Source organism: Xenopus laevis, chromosome 5L (assembly GCF_017654675.1).
Source record: "Xenopus laevis strain J_2021 chromosome 5L, Xenopus_laevis_v10.1, whole genome shotgun sequence".
NCBI classification, from domain to species: Eukaryota; Metazoa; Chordata; class Amphibia; order Anura; family Pipidae; genus Xenopus; species Xenopus laevis.
This window is the reverse complement of record NC_054379.1, coordinates 117,672,570-117,688,898: the sequence shown is the minus strand read 5'-3', so window position 1 is coordinate 117,688,898 and position 16,329 is coordinate 117,672,570. Positions and strand designations below refer to the sequence as shown.

General features: G+C 35.6%; 1 protein-coding gene across 5 annotated transcripts in view; it reads left to right on the top strand.

Moving 5' to 3' along the window:
• LOC108716206 (neuroligin-1-like) overlaps positions 1-16,329 on the top strand; it is a 410,755-nt gene that overhangs the window by 123,527 nt on the left and 270,899 nt on the right. Inside the window, exon 1 of one of the 5 annotated variants that reach the window (XM_041563327.1) lies at positions 12,061-12,167. The exons of the other annotated variants lie outside the window; for them this stretch is intronic. The gene's annotated coding sequence lies outside the window, so the exon portion shown is untranslated. Of the gene's footprint in view, positions 1-12,060; positions 12,168-16,329 lie in introns of those variants that run through there. 5 annotated transcript variants of the gene reach the window in all.

The following is a 16,329-nucleotide window of genomic DNA, read 5'->3' as shown; positions in this document are numbered from 1 at the left end:
TAATTGCTTTTTACCAACATTAAACACTACCAAGAACAAATATATACAAGTTCTGATTTAACCGTATTTAGGGGAAAAGTGTGTACTCATGCAAGCATCTTGCAGGCAACTATGTATTTTTAGTTTAAGACAGTTATTTTTTTCTGTTCTTTTAAAATCAATGACCTAAAGAAGCAGTTCTTTTTAATGCTTCAGCACTAGTGGCTAATTATGCTGCTCTGTCACTAGGACTGACAATAGATTGCTGTCAGACCCCTTGAAATGATTCCCTCTGGGATTTTCTGTCTTGGTCAGCTGATCCACATTTCTGCTGATTGTGTTGTAGACAGGTACTAGGCACGTATTGGTGTATTCATTATGAGTTCCTTGCATTTGAGTTCATGGGGTTACTGTACATGAGTGGGATGCCAGGTTCCTTCCTAGTGCATGTGGGTGGTGCCGTTACTTAATTGCTATATCTAAGAGCTGTTGCTGAACAGCAGCACTGACTCATTTTAGTTGCTAGACACTAGACTGTGTTATGTGGGAAAGTTGGGAAATGCAAACAAAAATGGAACAATCATTTTGAAAGTTAGTACACAATAAAGGTAATAAGTAATTCTGTGTATTACAGTTACACTAATAGATCATATTATGTCATATTATGAGACTGTAGGAAAAGGTTGAGGAGTAACATTGCAGGCATTGTCGAAGAAACCCTTAAAAAGAAATAGTAGCATAAATTAACATATAAACGAACGAAGCATGGTTTTTCTGTTAGCTTCAGGGCTCATGTAAGTGAGTTGTGCTGGTTGCATATCATTTATATTACAAAGAAAAACATGAAAAGCAAAAAGACATTTCCCAAGACTGCTTAATATTGCACCATCTATATCTCCAGGGCAGAACACTGTGAGGGTTAAGAGAAAGTTGATTTAAAAATCTTCACTTACATTTAAAAAAAATACAAATACAAAACCTATGGATAGGTTGAAAAAAAATGTCCATACACTGACAATTATTTTTTGAAAATTTGGAAAACTTATAGAAGAGTCTATCTCTGGAAAGGTCCAATGTAGACCTTTGGACTTAACTCATACCAAGTAGAAATGTCTTACCTTACCTAAGCTTAAGCCCCAGGATCATCACATTGGTCTGGCCCAATGTGCCATATGATTACTCCTTCCCACACAGGTGCAAGCACACCTTCAAAGTATTAGCCAGTTAGAAATGTTTAACCATTTAAGTGGGAGTGGGAGTGTTTCCTTTACTACAATACCCAGTATTTGGCAGGGGAAGTCAATTTTAATTTTGTTGTTATTGAGAATTTTTACATGATACCTCACTGCCTCCCATCCCATGGCTTTTTTACATTTAAAATTTTGTATTTTTTTCATAATGTTATTAAATATATATTCTATGTTTTGGAAACTCCCTTTCTCATAAATGTTACAGTGTTCTTTCCTGGTAGTATTTATGGTGGGGTATTAACCAGTCTTTTACAATTTTTTTTCCTTTTTTTTTTTGGTTAGTTGCTATGTCCGGCAGTGATAGTGCAGATATATGGAGTAACACTCAGACTGTAACTTTGTGATTTTTTTTTTGTTTTTTTGTTTGTGACTAGAGTGATGATGCCATTTAATTCCCTGAATACAAGGTTATTTTGACCTTATCTGTTGAACAGACTCATGTCAAGTGGTCCATGTGGAAAAGAACATTCCTGAGATGTTATTGCACACACTGCAGTAAGTGTTGGGCTATTTGGCACACCATCTCTTTGCAACCAATAAACTTAATAGATAGGCTACACTAAGGGGCAAATTTATCAAGGATCAAATTTTAAAGTAATGGGAGTTTTTTTGAACTCTGTTAACTTCAAAATTCAGATAAAAAAATACCAAACAAAATTTATTAAAAAAACATTTTTTTTTCTGTGGGTGAATAGGCTGTATTTGATCGTACAAATCAAAGTAAGATCATATTCGATCAATTTCGTTTCAAAGTAATTTAAAAAAAAACGTACAATTTTCAAAGTCCACCAATTGACTCCAAATAGGTTCTAAGAAGTCCCCCATAGGCTAAAGCAGCAATTTGGCAGGTTTTAGATGGCGAATGGCTGAAGTCAAAGTTTTAAAGAGAATTTGAACTATTCCCTAGTCTAAGTACACAAAAATAGCCCGAAATTCGATTTTTTTTACTTTATATTTTCAATTCAACCCTTGATAAATCTGCCCCTTAGTTCAGAATTAGCAAGCTGGAAATACTTACAGTGAAAGTAGACACTGCATTGTAAAGCTCACCAGTGATCTAGTTGGACTAAATTGGCTATTTGAGGCCGGGAGTCTTTTGCCAGTCAGTTAAAAGATTGGATCATAATCAAGGAAAGTCATCAGGCAGATGAATTTATCAGCATGATTTCAGTTTTAAGTTCCACAGGGCAGACTACTTCCACCTGGTTTTTTTTGATATTTGCCACTTTGTTACTGTGTATATTTATTAAATTGCAACATTTTCCCTCTGTTTGAACAATTATTGTATTGTAAAAAAAACTCTTAACTTATCTCTATGCAAGTAGTGCTACATAGATAAAGACATACATACTTTTTCCAGCTGGAAGTTGACAAACATTTGCCCATATGCTTGGCTTGAGCCACACTGGAAACTGGATGGATTGGATTTTATCTTTTTGTGTGTCGCCATCTGTAGTCTCTTGACTCTTCTTGCAGTCAGATATCTCTCTTTTACTAAAGGCACAGGGGTGTTTAATTGATCAATATAAGAAGATTACACAGGATTGAGCACTGTGAACCCAGGCATTTATTGTTCTAGTGAGTTGCATAGTTTCTCAATGCTACCGCCATCATAGCTTAGTTAGTTAGTTTTGAGATTCTACAGGCAGATGCCATGAGAATACAATTTAGGTTGGAGTATTGATGGGCGAATCTGACCCGTTTTGCTTCACCAAAAATGTGCGAAACTACAAAAATTCATCAAAATGCATTAAAGTCCCTGGGCATCAATTTTTTTGTCACACGTTAAATTTCTTTGATGTACAACAATTCTTTTCACCCACTGTCTATGGGTGAAAAATTTGGATCCTCATTAGTGAAGAGTTTTGTATTGAATTGAAGGGGATGTATTAAAGATGAAGCCTGCCTATCCATAGAATATTTTAAAATGTATTTAGAGTGCACTGGCATTGCCATTTAATGGTGAAGCTCACTCTTTGCACATAATAGGCCAGCTTCAATATCATAAAAAAATATATTCCACAAACTTTATTAAATTGTATGTGCATACTTATTTATTTACTTAGCTGTACTTATAATTATATACACAGCATTGTACGCTCAAACAATACATTAATAAAAGAGAGAAGGAACAAAACAATAATAGAACATAAACACATAAATGCAATGCATGCAGTTACATTCACGATAAAGTGCCAACTGTAAAAAGATGCAAGAAGAAGGTCAATGCTCTCCTGTGGATGTCTATAGGGGAATTCAATTAGCAGGTACATTTTCTTACTGAATTAACTTTCACACAATGTTCATTCTCTCTTAATATAATGGTAGAACAAGTATAGATAATATCATTTATTCAGATTCCCATTGCATACAAAATGTTAGTTTATGTATTTTTCATAGGCTCAACTGATTTTTGAATGTTCCTCAATAGAATTATTAGCAGTAGCACTGTATCACCGTATCAGTGCTGTCCTTATTCTAACTTATTATAAGTAGTCTGACAATTATTACTCCTATAGCATGTTGGAGGGGCAGATTAAATTAAAATGATGATGTCATCATTTATGAAGTCTATGGTGCCTTTGATTAGACTCAGGGGCTACATGTGCAGTAAAGAACATGTCCTGTTTCCATGAAACTTAAGCAGCACTGAATTAAAAGAAACATTTATGCATATATGTATGTGCTTCCGGGGTGCTTCTTAAAGTATCTAAAGTTGTCAGTCATTCAGTTTATCTACTGATTGGATCAAAAGAAGGAATTGCTGCATCCGATTATTGTGTGAGTCAAGTGAGCTCTTTGTAGTCTCTTGTTATTGCTTCCTTAAATCACTTGTAATATTGCTCACTGATACAATCTACCCTACGTTAAAATCAAATTGCAAGTCGTGTATCTCAGTAGATTGGCACAAACATTTCACTCACTACATGACACTTTATTATCTGTCATATATAGGTCTGTCAGAAATAAATAATGTATACTCTACGTAGTGAGGGAGATACAAAAATGAAATGTGGAATAGAATGATTGAGGTAGTGTAACCCAATTTAAATCAAGAAAGTGCTATCTTTAATTTGTAATGCTATTTATGGTGCTGGAAAGATCAGACAGAAAGTGCATGCACAATGACCGATTACTGATATTCAAGGAATTCATTGTTATTTTTAAGTCTCATCCTCTTGTTCTCTTGGTTGCTAGTAGGAGCAAAATGGGGATAAATGGCATGATTGTGCTTTTTATTATTATTATTTTTTTTAAAAGATCCATACTGCAATGCTTTGATTTGAATGTCTGTCACCTTCAGCATCTGGTATGATTGGGTATACTGTAGATACTTTAAAAACAAAAGCTGTACACTCCTCCAACCACTTCAGAATAGGGTTCTTTGACTTTAAGCTCCACTTGATCAGAAACTGGTTTGTAAGATGTATAAGCTCTGTAATGTGCTGCAGAATATGTTGGAGCTTTAAATAAAGAATAATAATAGAAGTTAAATAATTTGTTGTCGGATATCTGAGTTTGATGCATATATTATAACTTCAAAATGAATTCCCAGAAACATCTTGAGCCCATTCTAGAGTAAATGTCAAGGTAGCTATGGAGTTTATATGGCCTATGTGAAAAACAAATTTGGACTTTGCTGATTATATTTAAAAATGAATAATGTATATTTCATCTTATTATTGTAATGGTCAGTAAACCCAACTGAATTGTCCAATGGTTTTCGTATCTGTTTACTAGGCTTTAGACAAAATGTCAAACTCCTGACAGTCTAGGTCTGTGAACTTTAACTCTCAAATCCCCTAACAATTAGAATATGTTGTGGATGTTGAGTGTTTAGTTGCCAAGAACTTATAGTAACTGTAGTATAGGAGCATAGAAGGGACAGATAAAGGACATTCATGGTTAAATATTCTAAAAATTCATGCAATTATGAAGATAAATAGTAAACATTATGGGGCAGATTTATCAAGGTTCGAATTTCAAATTGAAAAACCAATTTGACCAACCCGAAATTTATTAAAGAAAATCAAAGTTTTTGTGGGTGAATAGTCCGTATTCGTTCTAATTCATCCGAATTCAAATGGTACGAATCAAAGTAATAGCGTATTTGAATTAAAGTTTTTCCCAAAAAAACCCTTCGATTTATCAAAGTCCTCCAATTGACGCCAAATAGGTTCTAGGAGGTCCCTCATAGGCTAAAACAGCAATTCGGCAGGTTTTAGATGGCAAATGGTCGAAGTCGAATGTTTAAAGAGACAGTACATGATAATTTTCGATATTCAAATTGAATTTGGACTATTCCCTAGTCGAAGTACACAAAAATTTGCTTGAAATTCTATTTTTTTTAATTAAAATTTTCACTTTGACCTTTAAGAATTTGAAAAGTTATGATCTGTGATGCAAAGTCTTAAGTCTACATTTAAACATCTAAAGGAAGCAATCTTTTTGCTTTAGAGTAGTATAAGAACAATAGTGAGACTTGGGAGTAAAATGGGTCAACATAAGTTACATAAGATCTTGTAACTGATAATATAGGCCAGGATTACTAAGGCAATGGGAGAAGGTAATGAAGGATTGAATATAAGCACCACTTCTGAAGACAGATATGAACAGAATAGGAGATAAAGATATTCCCTGTTAAAAACCACTCCTTATAGACACACTGATTTAAACTACCCCTGAGATACAAGTCCCACAGCTTGAGAACCTTGACTCTCGATTACTTTTATGTTAAAAAGCAAGGGTAGTTAGTTGTTCTGAATCAAGACAACTCCATCTTGAAAGCAAGGGAAGTTTAGGATGAAATTATGTGAACGCTATAATTCCACAAACGTCTTTTGGAACAAAGTGTCTGTGTTCATTACTTTCTCTTACACAGTTCCAACACTGACTGTGGGATATTTTCAAATTATAAGGGTCACTTTTACAAGGTGTTATAAAAGAAAAAAGACTGTAAAATTGTTATTATGAGTTAATTATTCAGCATCTGTTTGTACTGTGATGCTTTACTATTAATTAGTTATATAGCTTCAGGACACCGGTATATTAAATGATATCAGTAGGTGCTCTAAATTACATTTAGAGTAGATTAACTTAAGATGAATGCAGTGTTGTTCATTAGTAGGGATGTAGCGAACTGTTCTGCGGCGAACTTGTTCGCGCGAACATCGGCTGTTCGCGTCCGCCGCAAGTTCGCGAACGTCGCGCGACGTTCGCCAATAGGCGTTCGCGTCAAAATCGTTCGACCATTCGATTCCTTCGATCGCTAAAATCGAAGGATTTTCGTTCGAATCGAACGATCGAAGCCATTGGATTGAATGAAATCATTCGATCGAATGGCTTCAATCGTTCCATTCGAACGAAAATCGTTCGATCGAACGATTAAAATCCTTCGATCGTTCGAATCGAACGATTTTCGGATGTTCGAAGTTCGTGAACAGTTCGCGAACTGTTCGCATTTTTTGCCGGTGTTCGCGAACGGCGTTCGCGAACACATAAACGGCAGTTCGCTACATCCCTATTCATTAGGCCTACTGGTAATGTGCTGTTTAATGTTGGCTCCCAGGACATATTAGAATTCAGTGGATTTCCTGCATTTTTAATTCATGTGAAACTTTGACTTATCAGCAGTGCACAGGTAAAAGAATAAGTTATGTTTAGGTTTTAAGAGTGAGGCCTTGGGCAAATAGTTTCAATGTATGCTTGGAAGTATTTATGATAGTCTTAAACTGAACTTGCTCTGCATACTGATCATTGTATAATTGTACATGCTTACTATTGTCATAATTGTATCATTATAAGCATGTTATACTACATTTCTGACATACTATGATTGTTGTAAGCAGAATAACAGTTATAAGACTGGAATTTCCAGAATGTAGCCCATTACAATATTGTAATATATGTATATTTATATATACGTGTAGCCACACACAAATGTGACAGAATTCTAAATACAGGCATCTAAAAACAACATGGGTTGCTTTAGATGTAAGAGTTTTTAGAAACCTTGATCAAAAAATTTGCTCTAAAACCACAAATGCCAAGTCATGTATAAAAACAGCCTAATATTAAAATAATGATCAAATAAAAATGCAGAACTAATCCGAGTAATAACACTCCTGCAATCACAAATTGAAAAAAATCCAAAAGCCTCTAAAAGTTCAAAATAAAGAAAGATTTTACAGTTGGAAAAAGAAAAATCCCACTGACTTCTACATGACCTTGAAGACTTTATGTATTTTTATCTTTAATACATTAAGCATTTTTCATTAATAAAAGTAATTAGTATAATCCACAATTTTTTTTAAAAAAAAAAAATACAATTCTGGGAAACAAACAAATACAAATCAGCCGCTTAGTCATTCCAGCATGAACATTTCATTTAACACAATGCTTATCAAATGCTATTGAATTTCTGGGGTGTGAGAGCTTACAACGGCCTCTGAATTGTAACACCCAATAAAACAGAAAAGCGCTTGCATAAAAGTAGTCCAACACATTCTGATAAATCATAACATTATCTGCTTTGATAGTTGTGTCAGTTTGTTGAAAATTAATCAGACAGGAAGGTGTTAGGTAACAAAAATCTGCACTTCTAGATTCTTCAGATTTCCCCAGTTCAAATTTTAGCAAGTCTGCTCTCTAGTTTAGCAGAACATAGAGATAAATGTTTGAGATGGCTTTTATTGCCTGTCAGTGAATACATTTTAAATTAAATTGTGCCAGAGTTAATATAAAGAAATATAGGATATATTGGGTAAAATGCAGATGTACTGCGAAAAACTTTTTCATCATTGCAGTCTTCTGGTAAATCCAACTATAAACTATGAGCCATTTTTCTACTGCAATCATTGGACATATTTATACATTGCTCATGCCTGCTTAGGGTTGGGTAGTCTGTTGTATAGCTGTATAGGAAACCAAAGCTGCAGTGTGTGGGGATTTACAGTTATATATGTGTTTCATAATTAAGCTTGAATTATATGTAGTACCATAATAATATTGACGTTTGTTAGAATATTGGAATCAGGATTGCCCAAGAGGCACAAACAGTGTTCCATTCAGTTGTTCTTCTCTGTATATGTCAATCTGGTCTGGTTTTTGAAGGTTTTACAAATGTTTTGGGTTCTAATACTAGGAACCTATGTGGAAGATACAAACCAAATACAGATAATATGAGGTGTTAGTAATCCTGGGGTAAATTGGGCTTCATCTAAAGGAGGTGCCCTGCATTGCCCAAGAGCTGAAGATCAACTGTGAGAAAAATTAGCACATTTAAAAGAAAGTTGCTCCACGCAGCCCTCTAGTTGATGAAGTACAATTCCCAGTATCTCATAGACAGGCTCGGCTTAAGCAATATGAAGAATTCTGGGAGATGTAGTAGAAGAACAGCTAGAGTGTTGTATATTGGATCTTGCTGCCATAAATACAAGTGTAAGTTTAAGTCTAGTATAAGTCTAAACCTCATGTGTAATTAATGGCACTAAGTTTGCCCTGGAGCAGTAACCCATTGCAACCTGTTTACATATAAACAGGTGACCAGTAAATGCTTCCTGTTGATTGGTTGCTACGGGTTAATTCTCCTGGGCAAACATAATGCCTTTTATTACATACAGTGTACAGAGGTTTTTACTATGTTTGTAATAGTTTGAAATTGTAATTACTAAGAGCTCCCTCTAGTGCAGGCTTGGTGCAAATGGCCAATCTTCCCTACTCCAAACAGCACCCTTGTTGTTATTGACCATCAACTATTGCAATTTTAATGTTCCTTAACTGCATTGTGCCTTTAAAACAACAGTTTTTTTAAAATCTTCATACTTATAAAGCAACTGTGAAGATACAAATTATACAAATATATATACTGTGTATATGTCCTGTGATTTTAAGACACATCAAGCAAGCATTTTATAAAGCAATCTGTCTTCAATAGAAGTATTAAACTGCCTTTCAGCAACTGCACATAGTCTTGCTTTTCCCTTTCTCCCCCCTTTTTTTGTGATGGAGCAATCTGATGACTGGCACACTATTCAGATTGGCTAAAATGACAATTCTTAGAGATGTAGACAAGAAGGGTAGCTGTTATTTGTTGAAAGCTGTGTATCTGGTCATCTAGAGAGCAGCTATGTGATCAGACTGCAAGGCAGGCATGAGCATAATATATGCTAAGAATAGATGTACTGCACTGTTCAAAATGTTCAACCACATGAATTTAAACAGATAAGAAATGTAAATCAGGTAATATTGATTAGTTTAAGTGAGCAAATGTGGAGCAGAATGGCTAAACAGGAAACATAATCGCTGGGAATACAGATATCCAGTATGTTAGGAGGAAATAAAATACATATAAATTCCTGCCCGTACTTTGCATATTTCAGAAATGCTCTTCTTTGCATCTCTGCAGCAAAGGAATGTTCCCATCTATTTAAATTACCTTCCTTAACCTTCCCTGCTCTCTTGGGCATTCATTTTATTAAGTCACCCGTCATGGAAAAGATGTGGTGGGGGCTGTATTAAAGCCATGCAATTAAAATTTTACCTCCTCTTTGGAAATCGTGCAGTATGAATCTAATAAGTACGGAAGTTATCCATGGATAGTTGAGATTAACTCATCCAATACAATTCTCTGAAGGGGGTAGATTACACTAAGTACAGTGATAAACAGAAAAACAGTATTTCTTTTTATATCTTTGAATGTACTGTGCTCCAGTGTAAATTAGTTTGTGTTTTAATATGTTTCTTCAAAGCTCAGTAGAGTGCACATTTGCAGACGTTTGTGGCAGACTATCACCAAAATGAATTTAGGCCAGTTACTGTATTTTAAAAGCCAAAGTGAGGTTTTTAAGATTAGTTAAAAGGTAAACTAACAGACATAAAATAATAATTTGTCTCATGCAACCACAAATTGTAATGGCCAAACAGCATTCTGTATTAGAATTATAGAAATCAAAAAAATGCTTGTTCTAATGTCTCTGATGAAGGTCACGTATTGGTGATTGAAATATTGAAAATATAATAGACTAGCACTATCATTTTATCTGGATTCACTTTTTTGGTAGTCCCAATACCCTTTTCTTTTCTTGAGTTGTTTACTAGCACATGTGCATATATTATATTTTGGCTGAAGGAGTTTCCTTCTCCAGGGGTTCACCTTCTATTAGTAGAAAGCTTATAAAATACCAATTTCTGTTACCAGAGATGTTACCAAAACTGAAAGTGGTTTTTTTCATGTTTCCCATGTTAGTTACTGTAGGTTTTTATGATATGGTTAAAGAGATATCGGACCAGAATGCTACTCCCATTAAGCCTGTAGCAGAAGATATCCCTCAAAGTCATCTCAAAAGTAATGTATCATTTGGCCCGAACTTAGGAAAGCCTAAGAAGAATTTGCAATAGGCCATGAACAATATGTTTTTAACTTGACCCTACCACAAAGAGCAATTCCTGGCTAAATGGCAGGCTATTATAAAGTAAAAAAAAGTTAGGGAAGACAGTTATAAGATGTGGCACTCTGAAATGGGAAAAACGAAAAAAAAAGGGCTCCTCCCAAAACGAAAGGCGACCTTGGTGTTAGTTCTGGGTTTGAGATATTTACTGATCATATACATTATAGGTTTACTTAATTTTTTAAGCATCATATTGTTACAGAGTCTCCCATGAAAGTAAAGGTTAAACTGTACATAGGAGGTAGTGGAGGTAGTTTTTGAAGAAGTAGCAAAAATGGGGTAATTAAAGAATGCCATTTGTTTTAATGGAAATGGTTTTGTAATGAGGTCTGTGTACTGAAAGAGATCAGCCAGGTTGTACTTGGTACTTGACAACTGAAGGGCGCATAAAATAATAACCTTCTCCACTCCTGAGGAACTTTTTCAGTACACTGTGTTACCATTCCATTTACATGGAACCCCACCTACTTTCCAATGGTTAAAATACAAGCTTGTAAACCCTATACTCGTATGGCTCTGTCTTTTTGAATTAAAGGAAACCCTGTAGAAAAAACCCCATACCCCCCCCACCCCACGTAGACCCCCTCCCTCCTCCACCAAGGCTAACTGCCCCCCCCCCGGGGACATGCCCCATACTTTATACTTACCCCTCGTCGCAGTTTCTGGCAGCGGACTTCACGGCATCTATCTTTCGGGTCCTCGGTAAACTGACTGGGAGATCGGTATGTCAGCGCATGCGAAGTTGGAGCAATTTGTCGGTTTTCGACAACTGCGCATGCACTGAAATTGACAGAGATTACCGATCTCCCAGTCATCTTACCGAGGACCCGGAAGATGGATGCCGTGAAGTCCGCTGCCAAAATCTCCGATGAGGGTTAAGTATAAAGTATGGGGTATTTCCCCCCGGGGGGGGGGAGGTTAGCCTGGAGGGAGGAGTAAGGGTTGGGGTATGGTTTTTTTTTTTTTTTTACAGGATTTCCTTCTCCTTTAAGTTGTTTTCAACCTTCATTTGGTGTCTCACTTAGGGAAGACCATGACCACTTTAAACCCAAAAGGGGCTGGGCTTTCACATACAGTATTAAAAATCACTCTTAGTTTTCTTCAGTTGCAGGCCCTCTGAAAAATCATAACGAAGGGAAGGGCATTTCTCAAAATTATTAATTCTCTTTGTGTTTATTACATAAAAGTTTACTGAAGATTAGGTAGTATTTGACTATTAAATTGCAATTAGGGTAATTGAAATACAGTACCTAACTGATTGTTATGGTTTTCAAAAGTAGCTGTCTGGAAATATGGAGTAAAAAAAAGCAGTCTCTCGACCTGCACAATTATAAATTCATGTTATAACTCAGATCTTGTGCTTTGCAGGAGAATGCTGACTCTTTTCTATGGTCCACTGCCTAATTGCTTGTTGTGCTCAATCCTATGAGCTGTTGCACTGTGGGAACTACTGTATATGAACTGAAGCTAGGAATATCAGTAAAGAAAGGTATATTTCTCTTAAAATCATTTCCTATATCTTGTATATCTTGTATATATCAGTGCTCATGGGCTTTATTCTGTAGAGTCTACTCACCTATTTTATAATTAGCAGGCAAGGCACTGGCTTTCCTTTTTGACGGATTTGATTTTTCAGTTTTTTTTAATAAGACAGTCCCTTGTACTGGATGTTTATGGAAAAAAAGACATTTAAAGAAACATTTAAATCATATTAGTAGCCTTATTCATGGTGCTCTGTATTATTGGAAGTCCTGAGCATTCTATATAATAGATCTCATGCCTGTATGCACATAAACATAGGAGTGCAACTCTCAATCAGAGATTTTTCGTCTTGGAGCTAGGCTTTAAGAGTGTCAGTACTAAAATATTTATTTAACAATCCACATTTCAATCAGTAGTGTTTTGGTCTTAAAAGCAGGGTCGGACTGGCCTGCCAAGGCCCTGGGGAAAAAATCTGGTGGGCCTCGGCCTTGGTGGGCCCATATGATTATTGTATGCGAAAATCACTGGAGCTGACAATAACAACTTCCGCCTGAAACCTTCCTGCTCTCACGTCACGTCACGTCCTGTAAAGTTTGTGTTACCAGCAGTGGTGAAAGAAAGATATAGATATGCGTGCTTATATCAACTTTATGCTAACAGACTCTCTGTGTGCAAAATAGACTAGTTGGGGGAGAGGAAGGCTGCAATGCAATGAATGGAATGAAAAGATTACAAAGAAGAGAATTGGGGAATGGGAGGAGGGGAAAATAGTAAAACGTCGTAGAATTCATGACATAAGGAAAAAAGAACCCAGAAAAAAACAAAAGGGGGCAAGAGGAGCAATATAAAAAAAAGTGTTAAGGAGATATTACTGGTAAAGAGCAAAGGAACAGAGATTAAACAAAAAGAGAGGTTCTACTTTTTGTTTAATCTCTGCACTGAACAGACAGAAAAAGAAACAATGTTTATAACTTAATTGGCTTTTGGCAGAGAACAGCCACAATAGAAGATAAGATACAATTCAAATGTATCTATATAAGCAAATAAGTAATTGTAACTATATAAGATAACAGGTCCCTTGGGAAAAGTTAGACTCACAGCTTGAAGGGGAATTCACCTTCATTAGCAAAACTGTAATAACTGGAAAAAAAAACAGAAAAATGTTCAAACTTTTTTAGCCTGCATTGTAAAATGAACATGGTAATTAGGGGGTGTGACCAAAAAATGGGCGTGGTCAACAAAAATTCTCCACGCTACGCTAAAGCTATTGCGCTTACTATGCTCTGTCTTTACATTTTAATGGATTTCAAATAAATGGATGTTTTAAATTTGCTGGTGCTCGTGTTTGCAAGAATTTGTTCCACGCTACGCGCAGCAACTTTTTTGTCCCTCATTTTATTTCCAAAATGTTGGGAGGTGTGCAAAAAAGAGTATGTGAGTAAAGTGTTGTGCATTTTATTTACATACAGTATACTGTTTTTTGTTGTGGGCCTCTGCTGCAGTTTGTGTTGGATTTGCAAATATCCTGCCTTGTGTTTGGTGAATTTATACATGGAGTTCTGCGTTTATCCTATTTTGTTTGCTGGGGGACTGCTACATAATGCTTTCATGGTTTTTATTCTACCAAATGTTCTGGGGCAAATTCTTAGCAACTTTTCAATTGGTCTTAATTTTTTATTTTGTATAGTTTTCAAATTATTTGCCTTCTTCTGACTCAATCCACTACCTGGTCGCTAAAGTAATTTAAATCCTAGAAACTAGATCAGTGCTGAAATTCCAAACTGGAGAGTTGAACAAGATATTTTAATTTAATATTGTTACGGCCATTCCAGTTTCTATTTTTTTTTTTAAATAAAAATTTTAATTTTGTGGGTGTTTTTTTGTACTGGGTAGGCCCTTGAAGTTAGGTTTGCTGGTCGACCCCAGGCACAACAGTCCGACACTTCTTAAAAGTCACATTGGAGACTATTTCTATAGCACTGTCGTATTCCACAGCACTCATGCAAAGATTATACATCAGGCCCATCAGAAGAAAAAATTGCAATCTTTCACTATGGTTTATTTTACCAACAGACAATGAACCTGCCTACATGTTTTTAGAGTGTAAGTAGGCTAGCCCACAAGAATAGGGAGAACATCCAAACTTCTTGCAGATAATGCTGCAACACAGCAATGCTAACCTCTGCTACCTCTGCAGATTATTTGCGAAAAATTCTGATTTGAAAAATTCTGATTTTTCGGACCTTAAAAAAAATATGAATTTTTCGGCATTTATTAAAGTCCGATGGTATGAAAACTCAGAATCCGAAAACCCAGCATCTCAGGGTCCTGTATTAGTCAATGGGATAGGTCCCAGTGTCTGCACTGCTGTCAGTACCAATATCTGATGATTTAGGGGATTTTGGTCCAAAAAGTCAGAAAACTCTGAAAAATTTGCGGTTTTTGAGGAAAAGTCCGAAAACTTGCCCGAACCTATTTTTTTGAATGATAAATAAGGTCCGTTCGGGAATTCGGAGTTGCTCAGATTTTTATCATAGAAGTACTGAGATAAATTCTGAGCTTGATAAATAATATTTAGCTTTTTTATTCAGCAGCTCTCCAGTTTGTAGTTTCAGTAATCTGGTTGTTATTATTACCCTAGCAATTACCCTAGCAACCATACATTTATTTGAATAAGAGACTGCAATATATATAGAAGAGGGCCTGAAGTAGCAATAACAATACATTTGCAGCCTTACAAAGTATTTGGTTTTAGATGGGGTCAGTGACCCCATTTGAAATTTGGAAAAAGTCAGAAGAAAAATTATAATCAAAATTATAATAATAATAATAATACAACTATAAAAAATAAATAATGAAGACCAATTGAAATGTTGCATACAATTGGCCATTCTACAACATAATAAAAGGTGAACCAGCCCTTTAAGACCCTCTTTTACATTACACCTAAGTCAAGTGATGTGGTCAGCAGTCCAAAGCAATTCAAAGATCTATAAAATAATGCCTTTAAACCATTGTTATACCACTTTTGTATAATCTGTAGTGTTTTAATTGCTGTGGAAGGATAGCCATAGATATGTGATTGTCCTTAGACCAGAAAAATACCCCAAGACATAGTTCTATTTAGAAGAATTCTGTAGTATTCATAACAGTACTCTTTGAAAATACATCATGTTCCCCTTATTAAAATGGCCACCACATTCCTATCATAAATGTAAACAAGTATAAAAATCCATATGTCTATTGAAGTGAGCAGAGCAGAATGAGAAGGCAGCAGTGCAAAGCTTAATTAAAATGAGAACCCTTTTCTATTTTAAGCATATAATATGTTGATGGTTTTGTTTGTATGTCTGTGGACTTGTTTGTGTGAAGCATTCTTCCCTAGCTTATGCCATCTGCATACCAACACTTCTGCTTCACTGTGTGTATACATCATGCCACATGTCCTTCTGTTTAAATCTTCAAGTTAATTATCTTAATAACGGCCATTTGTATTTCAGCTGTCTGGTGCTGGTAGTGTAATGTAATGACATGGCTAGATGCTGAGTGATATGTTTCACTGCCTAAGTAAACATTGATGGCCAATACCCCTTTATCTGTTTTTTCTTTATCTTCTGTCATTGAATATATAAGTATATAAGTATATATATTTGTGTGTGTGTTTATGTGTGTGTGTGTACAATTTTGGAATCTTGGATTATTTAGGTGTCTATGGAAGACAACCTTTGCATAATTTTGAGCTTTCTGGATAACGGGTTTCCAGATCCCATACCTGTAACAGGAAAACTAGGGAGAATTTTCCCCTAAAAAGTGATGACATTTGTGTCAGCTCTTTTACATTGTTAAATTGGGTTGAAAAAAGACAAAGTCCATCAAGTTCAACCCCTCCAAATGAAAACCCAGCATCCATACACATACCCCTCCCTACTTTTAATTAAAATTCTATATACCCATACCTATACTAACTATAGAGATTAGTATCACAATAGCCTTTGATATTATGTCTGTCCAAAAAAATCATCCAAGCCATTCTTAAAGGCAGTAACTGAATCAGCCATCACAACATCACCCGGCAGTGCATTCCACAACCTCACTGTCCTGACTGTGAAGAACCCCCTACGTCGCTTCAAATGAAAGTTCTTTTCTTCTAGTCTAAAGGGGTGGCCTCT